At 37.9% G+C, this 22122-nt stretch overlaps 7 pseudogenes; all 7 read left to right on the top strand.

Annotated features, from left to right (window-relative positions):
• Positions 1–1364: 1364 nt before the first annotated feature.
• On the top strand, positions 1365–2022 carry LOC115885895 (annotated as a pseudogene).
• A 17-nt stretch (positions 2023–2039) lies between these two features.
• On the top strand, positions 2040–3940 carry LOC115885894 (annotated as a pseudogene).
• LOC115885893 lies at positions 3937–4935 on the top strand (annotated as a pseudogene).
• A 1208-nt stretch (positions 4936–6143) lies between these two features.
• Positions 6144–9850, top strand: LOC115885892 (annotated as a pseudogene).
• Positions 9851–10052: 202 nt separating this feature from the next.
• Positions 10053–11038, top strand: LOC115885869 (annotated as a pseudogene).
• A 1476-nt stretch (positions 11039–12514) lies between these two features.
• On the top strand, positions 12515–13985 carry LOC115885891 (annotated as a pseudogene).
• Positions 13986–17051: 3066 nt separating this feature from the next.
• Positions 17052–18202, top strand: LOC115885890 (annotated as a pseudogene).
• Positions 18203–22122: the final 3920 nt, after the last annotated feature.

The raw sequence follows: 22122 nt of genomic DNA, 5'->3' as shown, positions 1-22122 counted from the left end.
AATATTCCCTACACCATTTATGGGGGACAGAGCTTCTAGAGGTATTTCCCATGAACCACCAGAGATAAAAATGGGAATTAAAAGTTACAACACCACTGAAGTAAACGTTAATAACATTGATATAATTATTTAAAACTAACAAAAAGAAAACGTAAAATAGTTATTGCAATAATTAAACAAAACTGTACTAAAATTCAAAAAAGAAATGCCTGTTTCGCAGTACATGTATGTACATATATTTTTGAAATTTGCTTGTTGACTATTTTTAATTAATTAAGATTTGCAGACAGCACCTAAATAAGTACTTCAATTAAAATTTACAGTTGAAAAGTAGCTCCTACAACCTTATAGACTTGTTATCTATTTCCACTAAAAAATGAAGTTGTTACTTATTCTGGCAGCAGTAGTCATCAGCTGTCAAGCAGTCTCTTTCTATGATTTAGTACAAGAGCAATGGTCATCATTTAAGATGCAACATTCCAAAAACTACGACAGCGAGACTGAGGAAAGGTTCAGGATGAGAAATCTTCATGGAAAACGCCCACAAAGGCGGTCTCATGGCCAACGCGTTCCTCTACATGAAAGACAACACGGAAGCGTCCTTACCATATCTAACTGAGGATGAAAATCTAGGTTTAAGATGCAATATTCCAAAAACTGCGACAGTGAGACTATCCATATCAGATGACAAACATCAATTAATCTAACCTAAACAAACCAAACTACGACAGCCAGACTGTGGAAAGGTTCAGGATGAAAATCTTCATGGAAAACGCCCACAAAGGCGGTCTCATGGACCACGCCTTCCGCTACATCAAAGACAACAGCGGTATCGACACGGAAGCGTCCTATCCATATCCAGCCGAGGAGGAGAGACAAAGATTAAGATGCAACATTCTAAAAACTACGACAGCGAGACTGAGGAAAGGTACAGGATGAAAATCTTCATGAAAACGCCCATAAAGGCGGTCTCATGGACCACGCTTTCCGCTACATCAAAGACAACGGCGGTATCGACACGGAAGCGTCCTACTCGTATCTATCCGAGGAGGAGAGACTGAGGAAAGGTTCAGGATGAAAATGTTCATGGAAAACGCCCACAACTGCGGTCTGATCGACAACACCTTCCGCTACATCAATTCCATATCTAGCCGGGGACGAGAGATAAATATTAAGATGCAATATTCTAAAAACTACGACAGCGAGACTGACGAAAGGTACAGGATGAAAATCTTCATGGAAAACGCCTACAAAGGCGGTCTCATGGACCACGCCTTCCGCTACATTAAAGACAACGGCGGTATGGACACGGATGCGTCCTACTCGTATCTATCCGAGGAGGAGAGACTGAGGAAAGGTTCAGGATGAAAATCTTCAGTAATAGAATTCAGTTGGCCTTTGGTAACCAGGAAAGCAAGCTGATTATTTTGGCTTCGCAAGGATCGATTGAGTTGGTTAGGTTAGGTTACAAAGGTAATGAGGTCTTACAATAATTATGAGAAGCTGTTGTGGACGACTTCAAGAGTTTTGATGGTTTTGTCGGTTTGCTTTAGCAACAAGCCAGCCATAGTAGAACCGGGCGGTATGCAAGCTATTCTAGCCATGCACTTGGGCAGTGAAGGTCAGACATTGGTCTAAAACTGTCTGTGGACTTTAAGAAACTTATCTGACGCAACTTAACAAACGTCAACGGACTGGACGCTTTACTTTCATCTTTGGTATAAGTCCTGTCATCTCCAGATGGCAATGTAGTCACTTGTGCTGTAGGCATTTGACTTGTAACAATCAGTTTAACAAAGAAACTGTTTGTCAATGCGATGGCATTTCCGTGTTGGGGAGAACCATCGTGACTGCCAGAGATTATGATCACAGAAGCCGCCATATGCGCTCTCTATGACATCGAGACACGATACATTTGAAATCGCACAAAATCAATTCAGAGTCGTTGGTGGTATTCCTGTAATTGTGAGATTGCTGAAATCGCTGTCTAGCTGGCTAGGCCTGGAACTCGGATCTGCATAGGCACAGATTTCCAGGATATGTTAAGTCATGAACAGGCCTACGATAATAGAGAAGATCCGCCTAGCGTTCACAGTAGTCGTGGCGGAAAGCCATATCAACAGCAACAAGCCCTGTTTAGCGAACTACAAATATATATGGACATGGGGGTGGATACAATGCGATGGAGGCGACCAAGTCGCGACTTGGTACGACACCGATCTCTAAAATGATTTCTCTATTATTGATATTGGCATTAACTGTCTACTTCGAAATATTTTTACTTTTGACGACTTTATAGCCCGATACAACAACAGTGACAAGGTCGTGTGACTAAAGAAGAACAACGAAACCTCTTTTCCATGCCCTCCTGATTATTCGCTCACTCACTGTGTGGTCCCAGACTTACGAGTGTCTAATTGTGGGAATCGAGATACTCGTTTGCCGTTACAACCCAAAGCGGAGATCGGGTAACAAAACTGTAGTAGTGCTATTTCTCCCAGACTTCTCAGTGTACCAGAGCCCGACATTGCAGATATATTATTATATTATTATTAATACCCAAAATATTTAAAAAAAAACAGTTTCAAAGAGCTCGGACTAGACTGGAATTTACATATATTATATAATCAGTTCTTCTCTATACATGTAACAATGCCCGAAATGCTATCTAATACTTCTAAAAAGCTGAACATCTTGTCACTGACGGATGAACTACAGTTTCTTACACCACTTGAAAAGTGTGATACATAAAAGAAAGAATAATAATAATAATAACCCCTCACATAGAAATTTTGGATCTTAGCTATAATTTTTATTGCATACAGATCTGCTACCTCGATATTGATATTGGTAAAGTAGTCACGAAGAAATTCTCCAATTTGTAGACATGTGTGGAAATTGGAGAGTCTGTAAGGGGAGAGGATGTTTACATTATACAATCCGGATCAGGAGAGGTAAACGACAATCTGATGGAGTTGCTGATTATGATCAACGCTTTTAAAATAGCCTTTGCCAGTCAAGTTACAGCTGTTATACTCTGTTTCTTTTACGCTAGACAGGACAAAAAAGACAAGAGTAAGGCACCCATTTCTGCAAAATTGGTTGCCAACATGCTATTAGTAGCTGGAGCAGATTACATCATCACGATGGACCTTCACGCGTTCCAAATTAAGGGATGTTTCGATATACCTGTCGATAATTTATATGCCGAACCAGAAGTTTTAAAATGGATTAAAGAAAACCTCGCAGAATGGAGCAGGTGGAGCTAAAAGAGTGACATCTATCGCTGAGAGATTGAACGTCGAATTCGCCTTGATCGACAAAGTAAACGAAAGATTTCAGTTAACGTCTCCTTTTTGCTGCCAGGGTTAATCTGGACGAGGCCTACTTTGTTTACGCGGAATCCGAACCGCGGTCCTCGGCCATATCATGGTCAATGGCCTACCGACTTGGCAAGTGTCTAAATCGACTCTTACTCACGAGATATCCGATCTCATTCGGCCTCGAACCGGCGTGAATGAGCAGTGTGTGTCAATAGATTTTACACTTTTGCCTTTTTTTGGACAACAGCACGATACAGAGTTTCGAACCGGTCACCCGTCCATCCACTAGTATCGCCTTACGCCGCTTAACTTCGGTGTTCTAATAGGAACCTGTGTTTCGACGTAGCTGGGCCGTTGCCCTTGATCCACAAAGGGAGGAAAAAGGCTAACGAGGTGGCTTCGATGGTCCTGGTAGATGACGTCAAGGACCGCGTGGCCATTTTGGTGGACAATATGGCGGACACGTGCGGTAGCATCTGCCACGCGGCCCAAAAATTGATGGAAGCGGGTGCCACCAAAGTTTACGCCATTTTGACGCACGGCATTTTCTGCGGACAGGCCATCAGCAGAATAACAACGCCTGTTTCAAAGCTGTATATCTTGTTACTAACCGATGAACCACAACTACTTACACCACTTGAAATGTATGACACATAAAAGAAAGAATAATAATAATAAAACCGCTGGAGGTATTTTGTATCTTAGCTATAATTTTTATTGCATACAGATTTGCTACCTCGATATTGATATTGATATTGGTAAAGTGGTCACGAAGAAATTCTCTAATTTGAAGACATGTGTGGAAATTGGAGAGTCTGTAAGGGAAGAGGATGTATACATTACACAATCCGGATCAGGAGAGGTAAACGACAACCTGATGGAGTTGCTGATTATGATCAACCCTTGCAATATAGCCTCTGCCAGTCGCGTTACAACTGTTATACCCTGTTTCCTTTACGCTAGACAGGACAAGAAAGGCAAGAGTAAGGCACTCATTTTTGCAAAATTGGTTGCCAACATGCTGTTAGTAGCTGGAACAGATCACATCATCACGATGGATCTTCACGCCTCCCAAATTCAGGGATTTTTCGATATGCCTGTCGATAATTTATATGCAGAACTAACAGTTTTAAAATGGATTAAAGAAAACATCACAGAATGGAGGAATAGTATAATCGTATCCCCTGACGCTGGTGGAGCTAAAAGAGTGACAGATTGAACGTAGAAATCGCCTTGATCCACAAAAAGAGAAAAAAGGCTGACGAGGTGGCTTCGATGGTCCAGGTAGGTGACGTCAAGGACCGCGTGGCCATTTTGGTAGACGATATGGCGGACACGTGCGGTACGATCTGCCACGCGGCCGAAAAATTGATGGTAGCGTGTGTCTCAAATGTCTACGCCATTTTGACGCACGGCATTTTCTCCGGACCGCAAAATAAACAACGCCTGTTTCGAAGCTGTGGTCGTAACCAACCCCATTCCTCAAGATGAGCACACGAAATAGTGCTCAAAACTTCAGTGTATAGATGTATCGATGATGTTTGCCGAGGCTGTGAGACGTACATACAATAGTGAAAGTGTGTCATACCTATTTTAAAATGTTCAATGTTAGTTTGGTTGTTCTTAAACCCATTTTAGATCCATAAGACATTAAAAATAGTTGTTTTTTTACTATATGCATACAGGATGGCTCATTGGTATTAGGAATTGGTATTAGGAGGTCCAGTGTCGTCGTTGTTGTCGGGGATATGAAGAGGAATTTTGTACGGTCATTGTATGGTTTATAAACGGGGATATCCCGGGGATATTTTGTTGTATATAGGGTATCGCATGAGGGGGTTATGATGGAGTTTTGGGTTTTTTAAAATTGCACCCCCCATTTTTCTGTGGATGGTTGGATTCAGCAAAGGTGGCCGTAAATCGAATTCCAGTCTTGGAAAGTAACGGAGAAATCTTCGGCATGATAACCTTACAGTTGAGGGTTGGAACCTTTGGTGTTACACAGCAAAATAAAATTACACTAAACCACCACAATACACCAAAACACTTTTACTTTTACACTGGACGCGCGTTTCGCTAACCATGTTAGCATCATCGGTAGATGATTATAAACTCGATATAAATAAAAAACATATAGAAACCGGTAGTGAGAGCAGGTTGATCCGCATTATGACAAACACAGCGTAGAATTAAATTTCTATATTAGCAGTTAAGTGGCAAGAATCCTTATATAATTTTATTATTGAATACAATGATACATTCCCAGATATCACTAGAGTCTCGGATGTCACCAGTCGAAGATCCGAACAAGCCGCTGGATAATTTAGAACCTGGTTCTCAACGTCAGTATTCTTTAAATGATTTTGAACTTATTAGAGTTATCGGAAGACGCTCATACGCTAAAGTTTTGATTGTAAAACTGAAGAAAACTAAAAGAATCTATGACATGAAGGTTATTAAAAAGGCTCCCACTGATGATGAAGACATTGATTGAGTACAAAGAGAAAAACCTGTTTTTGAAAAACTCCCTGGTATAAAAAACCTCTCTTTCAAAATACCTTCTTTCTTGATGTTCAAAGAGCTTCAATGTTTACTTCAATCTATTCATTGGTTATTTAGTATTATGTATGTGATCAAATGTATGTGCCGATTTTCCCAGGACCAAATCTTCACCATGAAATGAGTAGATGGAGAAGGAGACCCGTGCTCTATTTCCACGCAGTTTAATTAAACGAGGCCTTTAGATTACACGTAATAAACAAAGACTCCGAGATTACAATTCATGTTATTCCTAAAGCTCCTCCACAACGATGAATTCCGTGCCAAGGAGAGGACAGAAGTATCTATATAAGGGACACAAGAAGATAGAGAAAAATGTATAGGCTAAACGGACACATTTCCCAAGCTAAACGATTCAATAGAAGAGCGTTTTGCACTTATTGTCATAATGGAATCTGAGGTTTGGGCCGACAACGGTTTAAGTGTATTCAATGTAAATTATTAGTGCACAAAAATTGTCACCAAGCAGTTAATGTAGCTTGTACTAGCGATCATATCCTAGAATTTGTATCCCGTAATGATAGAAATGGAGAAATGTCAGTGCCTGTTACAACATCTACAAATGAAAGCATTTAAAGTAGTGTCATTGAACACAATGATACATTCCCAGATGTCACTAGAGTCTCGGATGTCACCAGTCGAAGATTCGAACAAGCCGCTGAATAATTTAGAACCTGGTTCTCAACGTCAGTATTCTTTAAATGATTTTGAACTTATTAGAGTTATTGGAAGAGGCTCATACGCTAAGGTTTTGATTGTAAAACTGAAGAAAACTAAAATAATCTATGACATAAAAGTTATTAAAAAGGCTCTCACTGATGATGAAGACATTGTTTGGGTACAAACAGAAAAACGTGTTTTTGAAACGGCTCCAGATCATCCATTCCTCATTTATGCTCCCGGACACCTACAAGAGTGGTTTTTGTGATTGGGTTTGTAAGAGTTGGTGATGTATGTATACAATGATTACCTATGAAAGAGTTGCTTGGTACACAAAATGAGGGCAAAACTTGTGCAAAGTACAGAGACTGACATACATCTGCATCACAGGTGCCATAAGAATATGCCCAACAGCAGCAATAAAGGTCATCTTAGACCTAACACCACTGCACATTGTCGTCGGTAGATACCAATGCAACAATGATTAGAATGGTCATTGACGGAACGTACTGGGACAATTTTTAAGTCGACCCTCAAAAAGAAAATTTCACTCCTCTAACTCCCAGTGGAAGTACCAAGAAGTACCAAGAATATAAAAATATACATACCAAGAATATACAACTTTGAGAAATACCTCACTATAACATTGAGCACTAAAGAGGATTGGAAGAGAGAAAGTTTGCTCAGCATATAAAAGACCATACCATAACGTGATATACTGATGCTTCCAAAACCAAAGCAAGGACAGGGATAGGAGTATTTAGGCTGGAAACTAAATACTCCTAACCAATACCCCAGCATCCTTCAGGCAGAAATCTACGCTATCGAAAGATGCGTAGAATTTATCTTAGATGGGACTAAAAACAAGAAATAGCCATCTTATCCGATAGTCAAGCAGCACTAAACGTGATCAACTCAGTAACCTTCTTTCTCTTCTTCCTGTGCCTTATGCTTAGCCGCACGTTGGCGATTGTCTGTACTCTTCATACAATGTGTAAAGTGCCGTTTTCGGCTCTTCGAAATATGGTGGCTGCGTTGCTGATGTTACACCAATCCCGTATGTTTCTTAGCCAGGAATGTTGTTTTCTTCCTGGGCCTCGCCGTCCCTCTATTTTTCCTTGTAGAATCAGCTTAGGAATGTAATATTTGTCTCCTCTCAGGATATGGCCGAGGTATCAGACTTTCCTTTCTTTAACTCAGTAACCATCAATTCGAAATTGGAAGTACCCAGAGAAGCTGAAAACTCCATCCGTAATCTGGAATGGGAATCCTCCAACGGTCTAAGACACTCGTAAAAGTTTCTCAGAACTTACGACCGAGAAAAATCAAAAATTTTCCTTGGTTTAAGTAAGAACAATCTTCGGATTGTCACGGGGTTTTTAACAGGACACTGTCTCCTCAACGAACACCTCACTAGAGTGAAGCTGAGAAACAAAGGCGAATGCAGATTCTGTGCTTCTGTGAAGAATTCTTCTGTGAAGAAGGGAACACTCAATAGATCAGTAAGGTCGCGGTGATTAAAATATTCACCTCCTAAATATTCTACAAGAGTTGGTGATTTGCAAAAAAAGTTCCACATGCAAAGACAAAGGAATTTACCCGAGGAACATGCAAGATTTTACGCTGCTGAGATATCTCTGGCTCTAAATTTCCTGCATTGTAAAGGAATCATTTATAGGGAGTTAAAGTTGGATAATGTTGTGTTGGACCATGAGGGTCAAATCACAAAATATTGTATGAAGCTAAAGGAAATATTAGCGGAGGCGTATGTTATAATCTTTTGCTTTAATTATCTAATATTAGTTATATTAATTATCTTTCATTATTTGCAACGAATATGGCGCACGCTATACGCCTAGTATAAATCTGTATCCGAGATTGTGTAAAACACTAGCGCCTAATGCTACAGAAATGTCGAAGAACAAAATAGTTTCCAGGTCATTTTTAGACAATAAAATAGAAATGAAAAGCAAGTTTGGGGCTGAGTTTCGTAGCTTCTTTTTGGAGAGGAATTCCCAAACAAAATTCGACAATTTCGAAAGACTGCGCAAGCTTAAGGATACAACCCTATTACTGTCTTACATAGACACTAGTGACCCAGACTTCCTACCTATTAATAACGACGATAACTTAAGAAGAGCCCTGTTGAATGCGAAACCTCTGTTGAGGGTCATCATACAAAGAAAAGGAGATAGTTTAGAAGAAATAAATGGTTATGGTACTGTGAAATCTGGGAATCTGGGAATCTGGGAAAACTGATCGATTACGGTATGTGTAACTTCCACCTATTGCGGAACTCCAAATTATATAGCCCCAAAGATCTTGAGAGGTGAAGACTATGGATTTCAGTTGATTGGTGGACTTTGGAAGTTTTACTGTATGAAATGCTGGCAGGAAGATCACCATTTACTATATAATCGGAGCCTCAGAAATTCCAGATCAAAATATCAAATGTGATAGGAATCAATCTCGTGTATCTTACGAAGAGTATAATATAATATAAATTAATTTTATATCACAAAATATTGTATGAAGCTAAAGGAAATATTAGCGGAGGCGTATGCTATAATCTTTTGCTATTAATTATCTAATATTAATTATATTAATTATCTTTCATAATTTGCAACGAATATGGTGAACGCTATACGCCTAGTGTAAATCTGTATCCGAGATTGTGTAAAACACTAGCGCCTAATGCTACAGAAATGTCGAAGAACAAAATAGTTTCCAGGTCATTTTAGACAATAAAATAGAAGTGAAAAGCAAGTTTGGGGCTGAGTTTCGTAGCTTCTTTTTGGAGAGGAATTCCCAAGCAAAATTCGACAATTTTCAGTCGATCCTCGAAAGACTGCGCAAGCTTAAGGATATAGCCCTTTTACTGTCTTACATAGACACTAGTGACCCAGACTTCCTACCTATTAATAACGATGATAACTTAAGAAGAGCCCTGTTGAATGCGAAACCTCTGTTGAGGGTCATCATATAAAGAAAAGGAGATAGTTTAGAAGAAATAAATGGTTATGGTACTGTGAAATCTGGGAATCTGGGAATCTGGGAAAACTGATCGATTACGGTATGTGTAACTTCCACCTATTGCGGAACTCCAAATTATATAGCCCCAAAGATCTTGAGAGGTGAAGACTATGGATTTCAGTTGATTGGTGGACTTTGGAAGTTTTACTGTATGAAATGCTGGCAGGAAGATCACCATTTACTATATAATCGGAGCCTCAGAAATTCCAGATCAAAATATCAAATGTGATAGGAATCAATCTCGTGTATCTTACGAAGAGTATAATATAATATAAATTAATTTTATATCACAAAATATTGTATGAAGCTAAAGGAAATATTAGCGGAGGCGTATGCTATAATCTTTTGCTATTAATTATCTAATATTAATTATATTAATTATCTTTCATAATTTGCAACGAATATGGTGAACGCTATACGCCTAGTGTAAATCTGTATCCGAGATTGTGTAAAACACTAGCGCCTAATGCTACAGAAATGTCGAAGAACAAAATAGTTTCCAGGTCATTTTTAGACAATAAAATAGAAGTGAAAAGCAAGTTTGGGGCTGAGTTTCGTAGCTTCTTTTTGGAGAGGAATTCCCAAGCAAAATTCGACAATTTTCAGTCGATCCTCGAAAGACTGCGCAAGCTTAAGGATATAGCCCTTTTACTGTCTTACATAGACACTAGTGACCCAGACTTCCTACCTATTAATAACGATGATAACTTAAGAAGAGCCCTGTTGAATGCGAAACCTCTGTTGAGGGTCATCATATAAAGAAAAGGAGATAGTTTAGAAGAAATAAATGGTTATGGTACTGTGAAATCTGGGAATTTGATTTTTTCACAGTCTTGGGAAGTACTTCACCAGGAAACCAAAACACTACCCATATCAAATACAAGTGACTTCAGACTAGTTTCTGCTATTATTGATGGGGATATAGTATCAGCATCTTGCATGACGGTTAGGTTACTTAACCACGGGTCTGATAAACCTTTTCATGATTAAATATTTCATCTTGAAATATGATTTATGGTTTTACATGTATTTTTTTTTGTTTTACATAAGGAATGGAACCAAGTGCAAAGGTTACACAAAATGGATTAGAGAAAATCCCAGAAGTCTTTATATCAAGACTCGTTTTGGGTGGTCTAGAGGAATCCATAGGTTTTCGGATTGTAAATAATGAGGTTTAGGAATAAGTAAATGGTATTGAGGTGACAGCAAAAATTATTAATCAGGTCACAGAAATGATGATAACGAACAGTTCTAACCTAATAATTACTGTAAAACCGGCCAATCAGAAAAGAGTAGGTCCAGTAAAAAAGGGTAGCTTCAGCAGGAACTCGCGCATGTCTAGCGGAGTACAACAGTCTCAGACTACAGCAGGTTTGGACCCCGAAGATAAATATGATCAAAGTGAAATAGTAGATTTGACAGCTAATATCGAGTCTAAAAATGACGGTATTTTACATCTCTAATAGTTGTAGTTGTGTTTATCAGTTTATCTTCAATGGTGCGTCCTTGCAAACAAAATTCGACAATTTTCAGTTGATCCTCGGAAGACTGCGCAAGCTAAAGGATATAACCTTTTTTGTGTCTTACATAGACTCTAGTGACCCAGACTTTCTACCTATTAATAACGATGATAACTTAAGAAGAGACTTGTTGAATTATTGTTGTATGATGATAATGAACAATTTTAACCTAACAATTACTGTAAAACCGGCTAATCATAAAACAGTAGGTCCTGTAAGAAAGGGTAAATTCAGCAGGAACTCGCGTATGTCTAGCAGATCACGACAGTCTCAGACTACAGCAGGTTCTGACCCCGAAGACAAATATGATCATGATGAAATAGTGGATTTGACAGTTAATATCGAGTCTAACGATGATAATGAACAGTTCTAACAGTTATAACAACTATTTCACCTCTCTAATAGTTGTAGTTGTTTTTATCTTCAATGGTGCATCCTTATATAAAATATATTATAAACTCGATATTAGCTGGTTAGACTCGATATTAATAATTGTATAGCTCTACAAGAAGTGCCAGGTTGCAAATCCAACAACCATATTCATCTGACCAGTGCAGAAAAGGTCATCAATATGCGTCAACAGCTAAATGTGAAGCCAGAAAGCATAAAGCAACTCGTACGTGTCCGCAACCGCTGATTCGTTTATACGCTGTTATGAACAATCACACAGTATGTTTGACAGAGAATGCGCTCTTGATAAATCTTGTATTAACAACCAACGTTGTCAGAATCCATGTACATTATCAAATCCTTATTTAACAATTGCCGAATGTGAGACCAGAATCCATGCAATCTTTGAACGAAGTAGACCTTCAATAAAATCAAGGCGAAATGCAAGGTTGAACAGTTACTGCAACCCCAAAGAATTTCTCTAGAGAAACCAGAGTGTTTTCACCCTCCATTATCTCTGGCCCACTCTTCCCATGGACAGAAGAGGAAGGCAGCCACTCCAGCGACGCCTACTACGACATCCACTTCAAGGATCACTTTCACCATATCCCATACGATCGGCATTCGGAGAAGAGACGGAAACGGGGCAGTCTGTATTTCAGAAAGAAGAAGGGCAAAATAACAAGGTGTTTGCTCATCAATGGGTATCAGCCTGCTATGGACCCTCTCAAATATGCGATCTGTGCAACAAACCGTTGAGTAATAAACCAGTTTTATATTGCGAAACGTGTGGAACGATAGATAGTTCATCAGAACACTTGTAAGGATAACATTGTTGGATGCGTCAAAGTAAAAATAAAGGGTACTAAAAGCGAGAGTAAAGTGAGTGGATTTGAGAGAATAATCTAATAATTATTGTAATTATTAGAACTTTTTCGTTAAATTGCTATTGATATCAATTTTGAAGATGAATAAAGAATAAGAGTTTATAATACCCTTATCTTCAGGAAAACATTCGTCGATTGCTAAATGAGGCTGGATATAAACCTGACACGTTGGGAGGTTCTCTTGGATCCTCTCTCTTACATCAGCCTCCAAGCCAAAGGAAGTGGGGCTCTAGCTTGGTTATCACAACCGGAAACTAAAAAAAAAAAAGTTATGGACAATACTGGAAGATTTATCTGGTACCGGAAAAGTCAAGCGTATTCGACAAAGGAGTATATCTTTGAATTTTCGATAAAATCAGCAGACGAGTCTTTGATCGACAACGTAGGTGGTAGTACGGTTAGACTGTTGGCTTCCGACACACCTATAATAATCAAAGATAGGACCAGATCTACGAATTTATTATAACAAAGAAGAACGATTGCATGCCGCTATTAGTTATGCAAAATATTTTTGCAGGTTTATACAAGTTTTCAACCTGGGTCCCAATTTAGAAAGAATGTTTCCTAGAGTAGCTGGTCTCATTGAATTCCATTTAGGTTTGTTATCCAGCCTGAGACAGCGCCAAAGAGAGAATGCTGTGACCAACTCGATTGCAGATATCCTGTTGCAACAGTTTTCTAATATTCATGCTGTAAAACTAAAGTCTGCCTATGGTGAATTTTGTATTTGACATCGAGACGCAGTAGAAATATAAGTTTTATTTGCAAAACGACGAAAGATTTGAAGAATTTGGGAAGCATTGCCAAACAAACCACCTGTTAAAGAAAAAAGGCATTTCTGAATGTATATTGTTTGTCACGCAGCGCCTTACGAATTATTCTTTGTTGAATAGCCTTTGATTAAAACAAGCAAATAATATTGTCAAGAACAAGAGGTACTGCAGATAGTCTTAGGTTTGGTCAAAGAAATTCTAGTTGAAGTGGACTCTCAGGTAGCAGAAAAGGAAAAAGAGAATAGACGCGAAATCCTTTACAATTCATCAAGGACATAAGTTTAAAAAATCTGATATATCGCAAGGTAACAGGTCTTTAACAACAATCAAATTCGTAGCAATACTGATGCAAGGAAGGGGGAAGATGCAAGTAGTTTTGGTAATGATATTATCAGACGTCCTCTTTTTTCTTCAGGAGAATTGACATAAGTATAGCTTTTTACGCCTGACAGTAAGGCTGGCGTAGTCTCTTTATAAAAATTACTAGTAAGCGAAATGGCACGACAAGACTCCAGAGGAATTTATTTGATATCTTCCAACCCTACTGCTGCTGATCCAGAAATATTTGAGCTTAAAGTTCATAAGCCGAAAGATAAACAAGTTTGGATACAAGCTATAAGAAGTGCTGTTCAAAATTGTCTAGAAGAAGATGAAACGGCCGCCAATATGTCTGCCCAAGATAAAAAAGGTCATTTAAATGCCAAGCAGCATCAAGTACGGAATTTGATAGCTTTGCTAAGACAGAACGATGTGGAACAAGCCTTGTTATTGGAAGAGAAGATGTCGCTGCAGTCGCGTCTCTTGGCAGCTTCAGGGTTAGAACCGCCTTCGCCGCTTTAAGACCAGACGTCCTCTTTTTTCTTCAGGGGAATTCGCACAAGTATAGTTTTTTAAGCTTGATAATAAGGCTGGCGTAGTCGCTACAAAAGTTGCTAGTAAGAGAAAAGGCACGACAAGACTCCAGAGGAATTTATTGGATTATTTTCGAACCCTGGTGATTTAGACGGAAGTACGGAATTTGATAGCTTTGCTAAGACAGAACGATCTGGAACAAACCTTGTTATTGGAAGAGAAGATGTCGCTGCACTTGCGTCGCTGCAGACTAGTTTTAACATCAATTTAAAGTTACCCATTCCGAAGGAAAACCAATAAAACTATCAAACTACTGAAAATGGAGGCTGTGGCCAAACATGAAACATTTATTGCAACGTCTGATGATGAGTTAAGCTTCAGGAAAGGACTCAAAGGACTCAAGGTATTGAATATGGAGGATGATATGAATTTGTATAGAGCAGAGTTAGATGGACGCGAAGGATTAATTCCCAGTAATTATATTGAAATGAAACCAGGCTAATATCCGGCTTGAAAGACCTACTATGTTCACTCATTTCATTAGTTTTTTTTAACATCAATTTAAAATTACCCATTGCCTGGTGTGCTCCCGAATCCATAAATTATTTAAAATTTACCACTGTCCGTGATGTTTGGGCATTTGGTTGTGACCTTATGGAAAATGTTTTTTCTATGGCTTCCAGCCATGGGTTGCTCTAACAGTCAAGCAAATATTGGAAGCCATTGATAAACCTAATTTCCAATAACTGGATTAATTTCCATTGGATCATTATAATTTGATGTTGGATTGTTGGAGGCACGAGCTTGCCACTAGGCCAAGATTTACGGATATTGGCCCTATTTCATCAAACAAATCAAACAAAACCAAACCAAACCAAAGTAACATCTAGTTAAATGCCTCATATGCTGAGTTTTACACTTGGTGATGTCATTACAATATTAGAAGAAAAGACGCACAGTCCTCTGTGGAAAGGCACCATTTCCTCCGGCAAAACCGGCCTGTTTGATCCGATCAACGTGATGGCTTACCTGGGTAACGATTTATCTAGTTCATCTTTCATGAGATCGAATGGTCCCATGGAAACGAATAGTACTATGGAAAAATTTCTAGAGCAGATGCTGAAAAACTACTGTTAAATAAACACACGGGGGTATTTCGCAATTCAGCTGAACGTATTATTCTTTGTGAACACCTGGGGAGAAAATTATATTGAATATTACTTCCATGGAGATTTTAAAATCGCCAAATTGTTCAGATAACTATGTGGAGATGCGTGATGGTATTCTCGGTACGTTCGGAGTTTCAAAAGGCATCCATGAAAGGTGGTGCTTGTTTGCAATGTGACAATGTAATTAGAAGCACAAGTAGTCCGTAGGAAGACTATTGTTCCATATTTTGTATGATTAAACATCAGAAAAAGGAAATGCGCGCATTATTAGCAATTTTATATGATTCAGTAGAAGGATTTGTTCTGAATAATTTTGATGCATGAAAAGTGGTGTTTGTTTGCAATGCGGCAATGTAATTAGAAGTACAAGTAGCCCTTCGAAAGACTATTGTTCAATATTTTGTATGATTAAGCATCAGAAAAAGGAAATGCGCGCATTATTAGCAATTTTATATGATAAGATATGCAGTAGAAGGAATTGTTCTGAATAATTTTGGTGCTTTTTTTTTATTTCAAACAACTGTCAATGTGGCAAAGTAATTCGAAGCACAAGTAGCCCTTTGAAAGACTATTGTTCCATATTTTGTATGAATAAACACCAGAAGAAGGAAATGCGCCAGCAGCAGTTGCTTCAGCTACCCCATTAGAATCATCACCAGGGCCATTTCAGTATGAAACATATCAACAGTTTGACTGGGAGGAGTACTTACATGTAAACAATAGTGAAGCTGCCCCTCAACATTTTCAGCCTCATCTTGGATTTCGCATGAAAGCTAGTTCATGGCCAATGTTTTCTCTAAAAACTTGTCCTTGTTTGCAATGTGACAATGTAATTATAAGCACAAGTAGCCCATCGAAAGAATATTGTTCCATATTTTGTACGAATAAACATCAGAAGAAGGAAATGCGCCAGTAGCAGTTGCTTCAGCTACCCAATTAGAATCATCACCAGAGCCATTTCAGTATGAAACATATCAACAGTTTGACTGGGAGAAGTACTTACATGTAAACAATAGTGAAGCTGACCCTCAACATTTTCAGCCTCGTCTTGGATTTCGCGTGAAAACTAGTTCATGGCCAATGTTTTCTCTAAAAACTTGTCCTTGTTTGCAATGTGACGACAATGTAATTAGAAGCACAAATAGCCCATCGAAAGACTATTGTTCCATATTTTGTACGAATAAACACCAGAAGAAGGAAATGCGGCAGTAGCAGTTGCTTCAGCTGCCCAATTAGAATCATCACCAGGGCCATTTCAGTATGAAACATATCAACAGTTTGACTGGGATAAGCACTTACATGTAAACAATAGTGAAGCTGACCCTCAACATTTTCAGCCTCATCTTGGATTTCGCGTGATAGCTAGTTCATGGCCAATGTTTTCTCTAAACTTGTCCTTGTTTGCAATGTGACAATGTAGGCTGACCCTCAACATTTTCAGCCTCATCTTGGATTTCGCGTGATAGCTAGTTCATGGCCAATGTTTTCTCTAAACTTGTCCTTGTTTGCAATGTGACAATGTAGTACACCTCATCACTGAGTGCGCCGAGACGACAACCATTCGTGCCATGAATTTTGGTACGACTGATATTGGAGATGGAGAACTACCCTCTATAAAACCGTCCCAGATACTGGCTTTTGTCAAAGCCCTGGGACTGTATGATGAGTTATGATTCAAGAAAGGGGGACACAATGGATCTGTAAGGTCGAAGTGATTAACCCCCCTCCCACTCATTCTAAAAAATTCTAAAAAAAAAAAAAATGTGACAATGTAATTAGAAGCACAACTAGCCCATCGAAAGACTAGTTCCATATTTTGTACGAATAAACACCAGAAGAAGGAAATGCGCCAGCAGCAGTTGCTTCAGCTACCCCATTAGAATGAATGAAGAGATGTACTTGTATTGCTACTGTTATTTGTCTTTTAGGACCTAGATTAAGACTACGTTTAGATAGCAGTGATAATAAGATTAAGTATTAATATGCAGTAATAATTGATTCAAATGAAATTCACCAAATTGATCATTGTGAAAAGTCAGGTGGCATGGTACAGCCTCATCTTGGGTTTTGCTGAAATGGCTCCATCGAAAGTTTTTCAAAAGGAACCAGTCTCAGAACCAATTTGTTCCAAATTGGGAAAAAACTAGAAGCGGTGGAATTAATATGCTGTGCTACAGTTGGGGCAATGAAAAATAACAAGATGATACATTTGATGGACAGAGAGGAGCTTTTGATTACTGGTACAAATATGATAGTCGTGACGTCTTTCCTGTAGGATGGTGTGCAAAATTAAGGCATCCCTTACAGCTTCCAGGTCAGAAAATGATAATGGAGCTAATATGTTCAGATTTAGGTCTTCTTTGGTGGAATTCTCGACCACACTCCCAGTCAGTATGTAGTATGCCCGATGTAGTCCAAGCCCCGGAAGCATCTCCCCTCCATCGGCTCCCTCTACACCCATCTCCTCAGAAAGAAATAATGCAATGGCGGTTCCTTAATCGACACCGCCAATTGGTCGGCTTAATAGAACACTCTTCTCCGATTGATCTGGCTAAAAAGCTGGATGGTCAGCTATTGGACTCTTCAAATAAATCGGAGAAGATTGTGGCCCATATGAGCGCTTTGAACGACGAGGAGGTCGTGCAGAGTCATGAGGGCACCATGTACACCATCAAGTTGCATTTCACCTTTAGGTTGATGTCGATCTGTCGATATCTGTTTGGGTTGGAGGAACCAGCAAAAGAGTGCGGTCTGTGCGATAACCAGTCCCATACGCCGACCACACGCTAGTCTTAACAAGATCCCGACACAAGAATGGAGCATCGAAAACGTAATCCAGTTCATGGAGTCCACCAATTGTTTAGGAAACAGGAAATTGGCGGTAAGGCTTTTTTTGCTGAACTCGGATATGATGATGAAATACATGGGCCTAAAGCTGGGACTAGCACTGAAAACATGCAATTTGGTATCAAGACTAAAAGGTCGTCGATATGCATTGTAATATAAATAGGTTAAGAAAAAATTGTATTGATAACATATAAAAGCCAATTATTTCTGTTCTTATATGGTTCTTGTATTGTTATTTTTAAGTTTGTATTTACAGCGTGTGCGGTTTATTTTAGGTTGACTTTTTTTACATTGTCATGGAGTGATTTCAATGTTATCATACAAGAACAGATAAGTAATTGGAATATACTGGTAGTAACAGATAAAGAGAATAAAAATATTAGTATATAAGTGAATTGGTTAAATTAGTATAAAGTATTAGTAAATTATTTAACGGTGAAAAATCGCCATTATTGGCCAGATTATTACTACTCTTTTTTTTGGAATGTAAAGCTATTTGATTTAAATAATATTCAAACTGATCCGCCGAACTGCTGACTATAAAGTTGTCTCATAATTCTCTTTATCATTTGGATTTAAGAAACCTGAATATTAGTTTATAATTTATATCGGAATTCTATATTTCATGTTACTTTATTATTGAATCTATTTACTTTATATTATGTATATGTATAGCATTATTTTAAATCTTCCTGTATGTCTCTATAGGATTCTATATAGCCTATAGGCCTCTATATATTGATATACCGGTCGCACCAAATATCTATTTTGATACCAATTACTATATCAGATAATATATCACTATATCTATATTGATACCAACCGGTGAATTCTGAAAAGTACCCATTATTATTACTAATATATGTAAATAATTTATTGTTTTTAATATAGTTTTTTTTTCTGTATTATATCGTATACTTTTCTAGCATATGTTTTTAAAATTGTAAAACCTCTGTAGATGTTTAAGAATAAAGTAATATCATTTAGACCTTGTTTTTTAATGCCTATAGTAATGAGTTCTATTTTCTTGTTATAATTTATCAGCTATAGACACCAAAAGCGAAGCTTTAATTTGTTTCAGATTCTTTGTCAGGTATAATCTTAGTAATCAGTTCTATAATTCTGTTCTTAGCAATCAGTAATATGGGCCCGAGTACATAGTCTGGCTCGAGCACATGTTACAACCGTATTAGAAGGTAGAGATGCAAGAACAGTTAACCTAATAGGACTGCTCATTCCGTCGAAAGTGACTGCCTGGCGCATGCGAAAACTCCTCGCTTTATGACGTCATTGTAGTCCTTGCCATGATAGTGTGTGTATTATTGGTTGCCGTATGCAAAACATTCATTATTTAGTTTATTTGTTTAAACACCTTATATGTATGCAGTATAGAAAATCAACTGTATAAATCGTATTAAATACTCGGGTAATGCATTTTTAAGAACAGCAGTTCTCAGCATCACCTTTTGCAGGCATTCTTTTTAGAGTCTTTCCATAGTTTGCTTTAAAATAATTAATAAACAATATCGTAGGCACTTAATAAGCACTTAGTTACAATCCACAACACAAAATGAACGTATTTATACACTCTATAGTTCTAAAAACTTTAAAAATACCTTTTTCACATTTAAAATCGACAAACTAATTAACTCAGCATTTCTCAGCTGTTATTTTTATAAGTTTCCCTTGGGCAACCAATAATACAGACTGTCATGACAAAGCGCGGGAAGAGGCGAACGTACGTCTTATGAGGAATATGAGGATGGGCAATCCTATTAGTTTACCGTTCTTGGTAGAGATGAGCATTAAATCGCAAACTGTGATTTCCTCTATTTGCGAGATTCAATTTAGGCAACCAGTATTACTATAGCTGCGATTTTGCTGTGATTTGCGAGTTTCAATTTAGGCAACCAATATTACGATAGTTGCGAGTTGCGATTTTGATGCGGTTTTGATTTTGTAAACTAGGACCGTGATAACCCTCTATCTGCGAGTTAGAATTATTAGGAGTTGCAATTTGCGATTTTGTTGCGAATGAAATTTTGTGGTCTATTGAAACATTTTATAGTAAACTGCGATTGAATTTTTTCTCTGATTTTACTTATTTATAGAGAAATATATATTATTTTCTAGTGTTTTTCATGAGTAGTTCGCCTTTATAACTATTTATTTTTTACTAATATACAGGGTGCTACAAATTCGAGGTACGAACATTGGTATCTCGGAAACCGTAACAGATACGAAGATGGTTAAATTGGGGCAAAGTTGCTCCCTGGGCTATTCACCAAGATTCCATCAAAAAAGTTTTAAATAATTTCAAGGATTGCTGAGTTTTTTGGAAAAAACGATTTTTTTTGAAAACTAATTTTATTTTTTCCTGTCGTTACTTTTTAGAAAATCAAAAAACTAATTGCACATTCTCATAGCCACTTTGTTAGGGCTATCTGATAGTATTTTTAGATTTTCAAATTAGCTGTTAATTTGTGAGATACAGAGGCCAACTTAATTTTTTTAAATACGGACCTGCATTTTTTATTTCAGATTTTGAAAGAACTCAATCTCCTGAGTACAATGATATGCCACACTTTATACTTTTTTTTTTGTTTTGGGTACCTTAACACCAACAAAACTTTTTTATTCAGTCCTTAAGACATAAAACGGATGAATTATATCTTTTATTAGAAGAGCTCAATTTTCCAGAAATTGTTGCCATAACTGAACATTGGTTAAATATGGATGAGCCTGTATTTGTCAAAAATTACACTACAGTAACTAGATTCAATAGAAGTAACTCATCTCATGGAGGTACTATGATAATGTCTACTAACAACGACTTTACGGCAGTAACTAAGTTCGATACTCTAATATCCGAAAAAATTTTTGAATTTTCCGTCGGTTATCATAGTGCTTTTGACTTTTATAATATTTGTATTTACAGAACACCTGACGCTGACGTGCATATTTTCAGTCAAAAATTGCTAAGCTTGCTTGAATCCCTACCTATAAAAAGTAAATTAATTTTGTGTGGCGACCTAAATATTGACTTTTTCCAGTGTGTGTGCAGCTAGGGAGTCTCTCCAGTTCATTTTTCATTCTTTTGGTATACTCATGCATGTTGACTCACCAACTAGAATAACTAAAACTGGCTCTAGTACTATAGATTATGTCGTGTCGTCTTTTGACCCGGAATTCGTTGGCTGTAGAGTCCTTCACTCAGGTTTCTCTGATCATGAGGCAGTATTGACAACCTTTTTGCCACAATCCAAATGCAAAAATACCTCGCGCAAATTGGGCCGTATTTTTTCGGATAAAAATGTTCTAAATTTTCACCACCTATGTCTAACAACTGAGTGAGTTGTCCTCTCGGCTGACGTCGATTCCGAATTTTCTAGATTTATAAATACCTTGTCTAATCTGGCGTGCAGGCGTTTCCTCTTAGGCCTATCAAAAGTAAGCAAGGTATACCCTGGTCTACGACAGGCTTGCGTATATCTGCAAAGGACATGCGCTCATTATCTCACCTTAAAAAGTTCATAGACAGCGTTTTCTTTCATAATTACGTGAAACTTTATAGAAGGGTTTATCGTAAGACTATAAAAGCTGCCAAGGACATTTATTATAATGGGAGGCTAGCCAAATCCGGTAATGTTGCTAAAGAGACTTGGGCTATTGTAAATGACTTAAGGAATAAGACTTCTTCGTCTGGCACAGTCTTTAATTCACCTGAAGATTTAAACACTTACTTTGTTAATGTGGCTAAAAATTTAGTAAACACCATAACTCCTTCCCATGATTCACTTTCATATCTCCCTAAAGCAAATGAGAATTTACACAGTTTCTTCTTCACGCCCGTAGCATTAGATGAGCTCCGTAGTACAATTAAAAGTATTAAAAATAAATTCTCATCTGGGACTGATGGGCTTACTCTCAAAATGTTCTCTGAACTTCCGGAATGCACATTAATCTATCTTACTACTTTAATTAATGAGTCATTCCAAAAAGGAGTTTTTCCAAACTGCCTTAAGACAGCAATAATTATTGCTCTGCATAAAGGAGGAGATAAAGATCAAGCTTCGAACTATCGCCCAATTGCTCTCCTGCCCACATTA

This window comes from Sitophilus oryzae, unplaced genomic scaffold, assembly GCF_002938485.1.
Source record: "Sitophilus oryzae breed Bouriz unplaced genomic scaffold, Soryzae_2.0 scaffold_465_pilon_pilon, whole genome shotgun sequence".
Classification (NCBI taxonomy): Eukaryota; Metazoa; Arthropoda; class Insecta; order Coleoptera; family Curculionidae; genus Sitophilus; species Sitophilus oryzae.
This window is presented reverse-complemented; position numbering and strand designations above follow the sequence as displayed.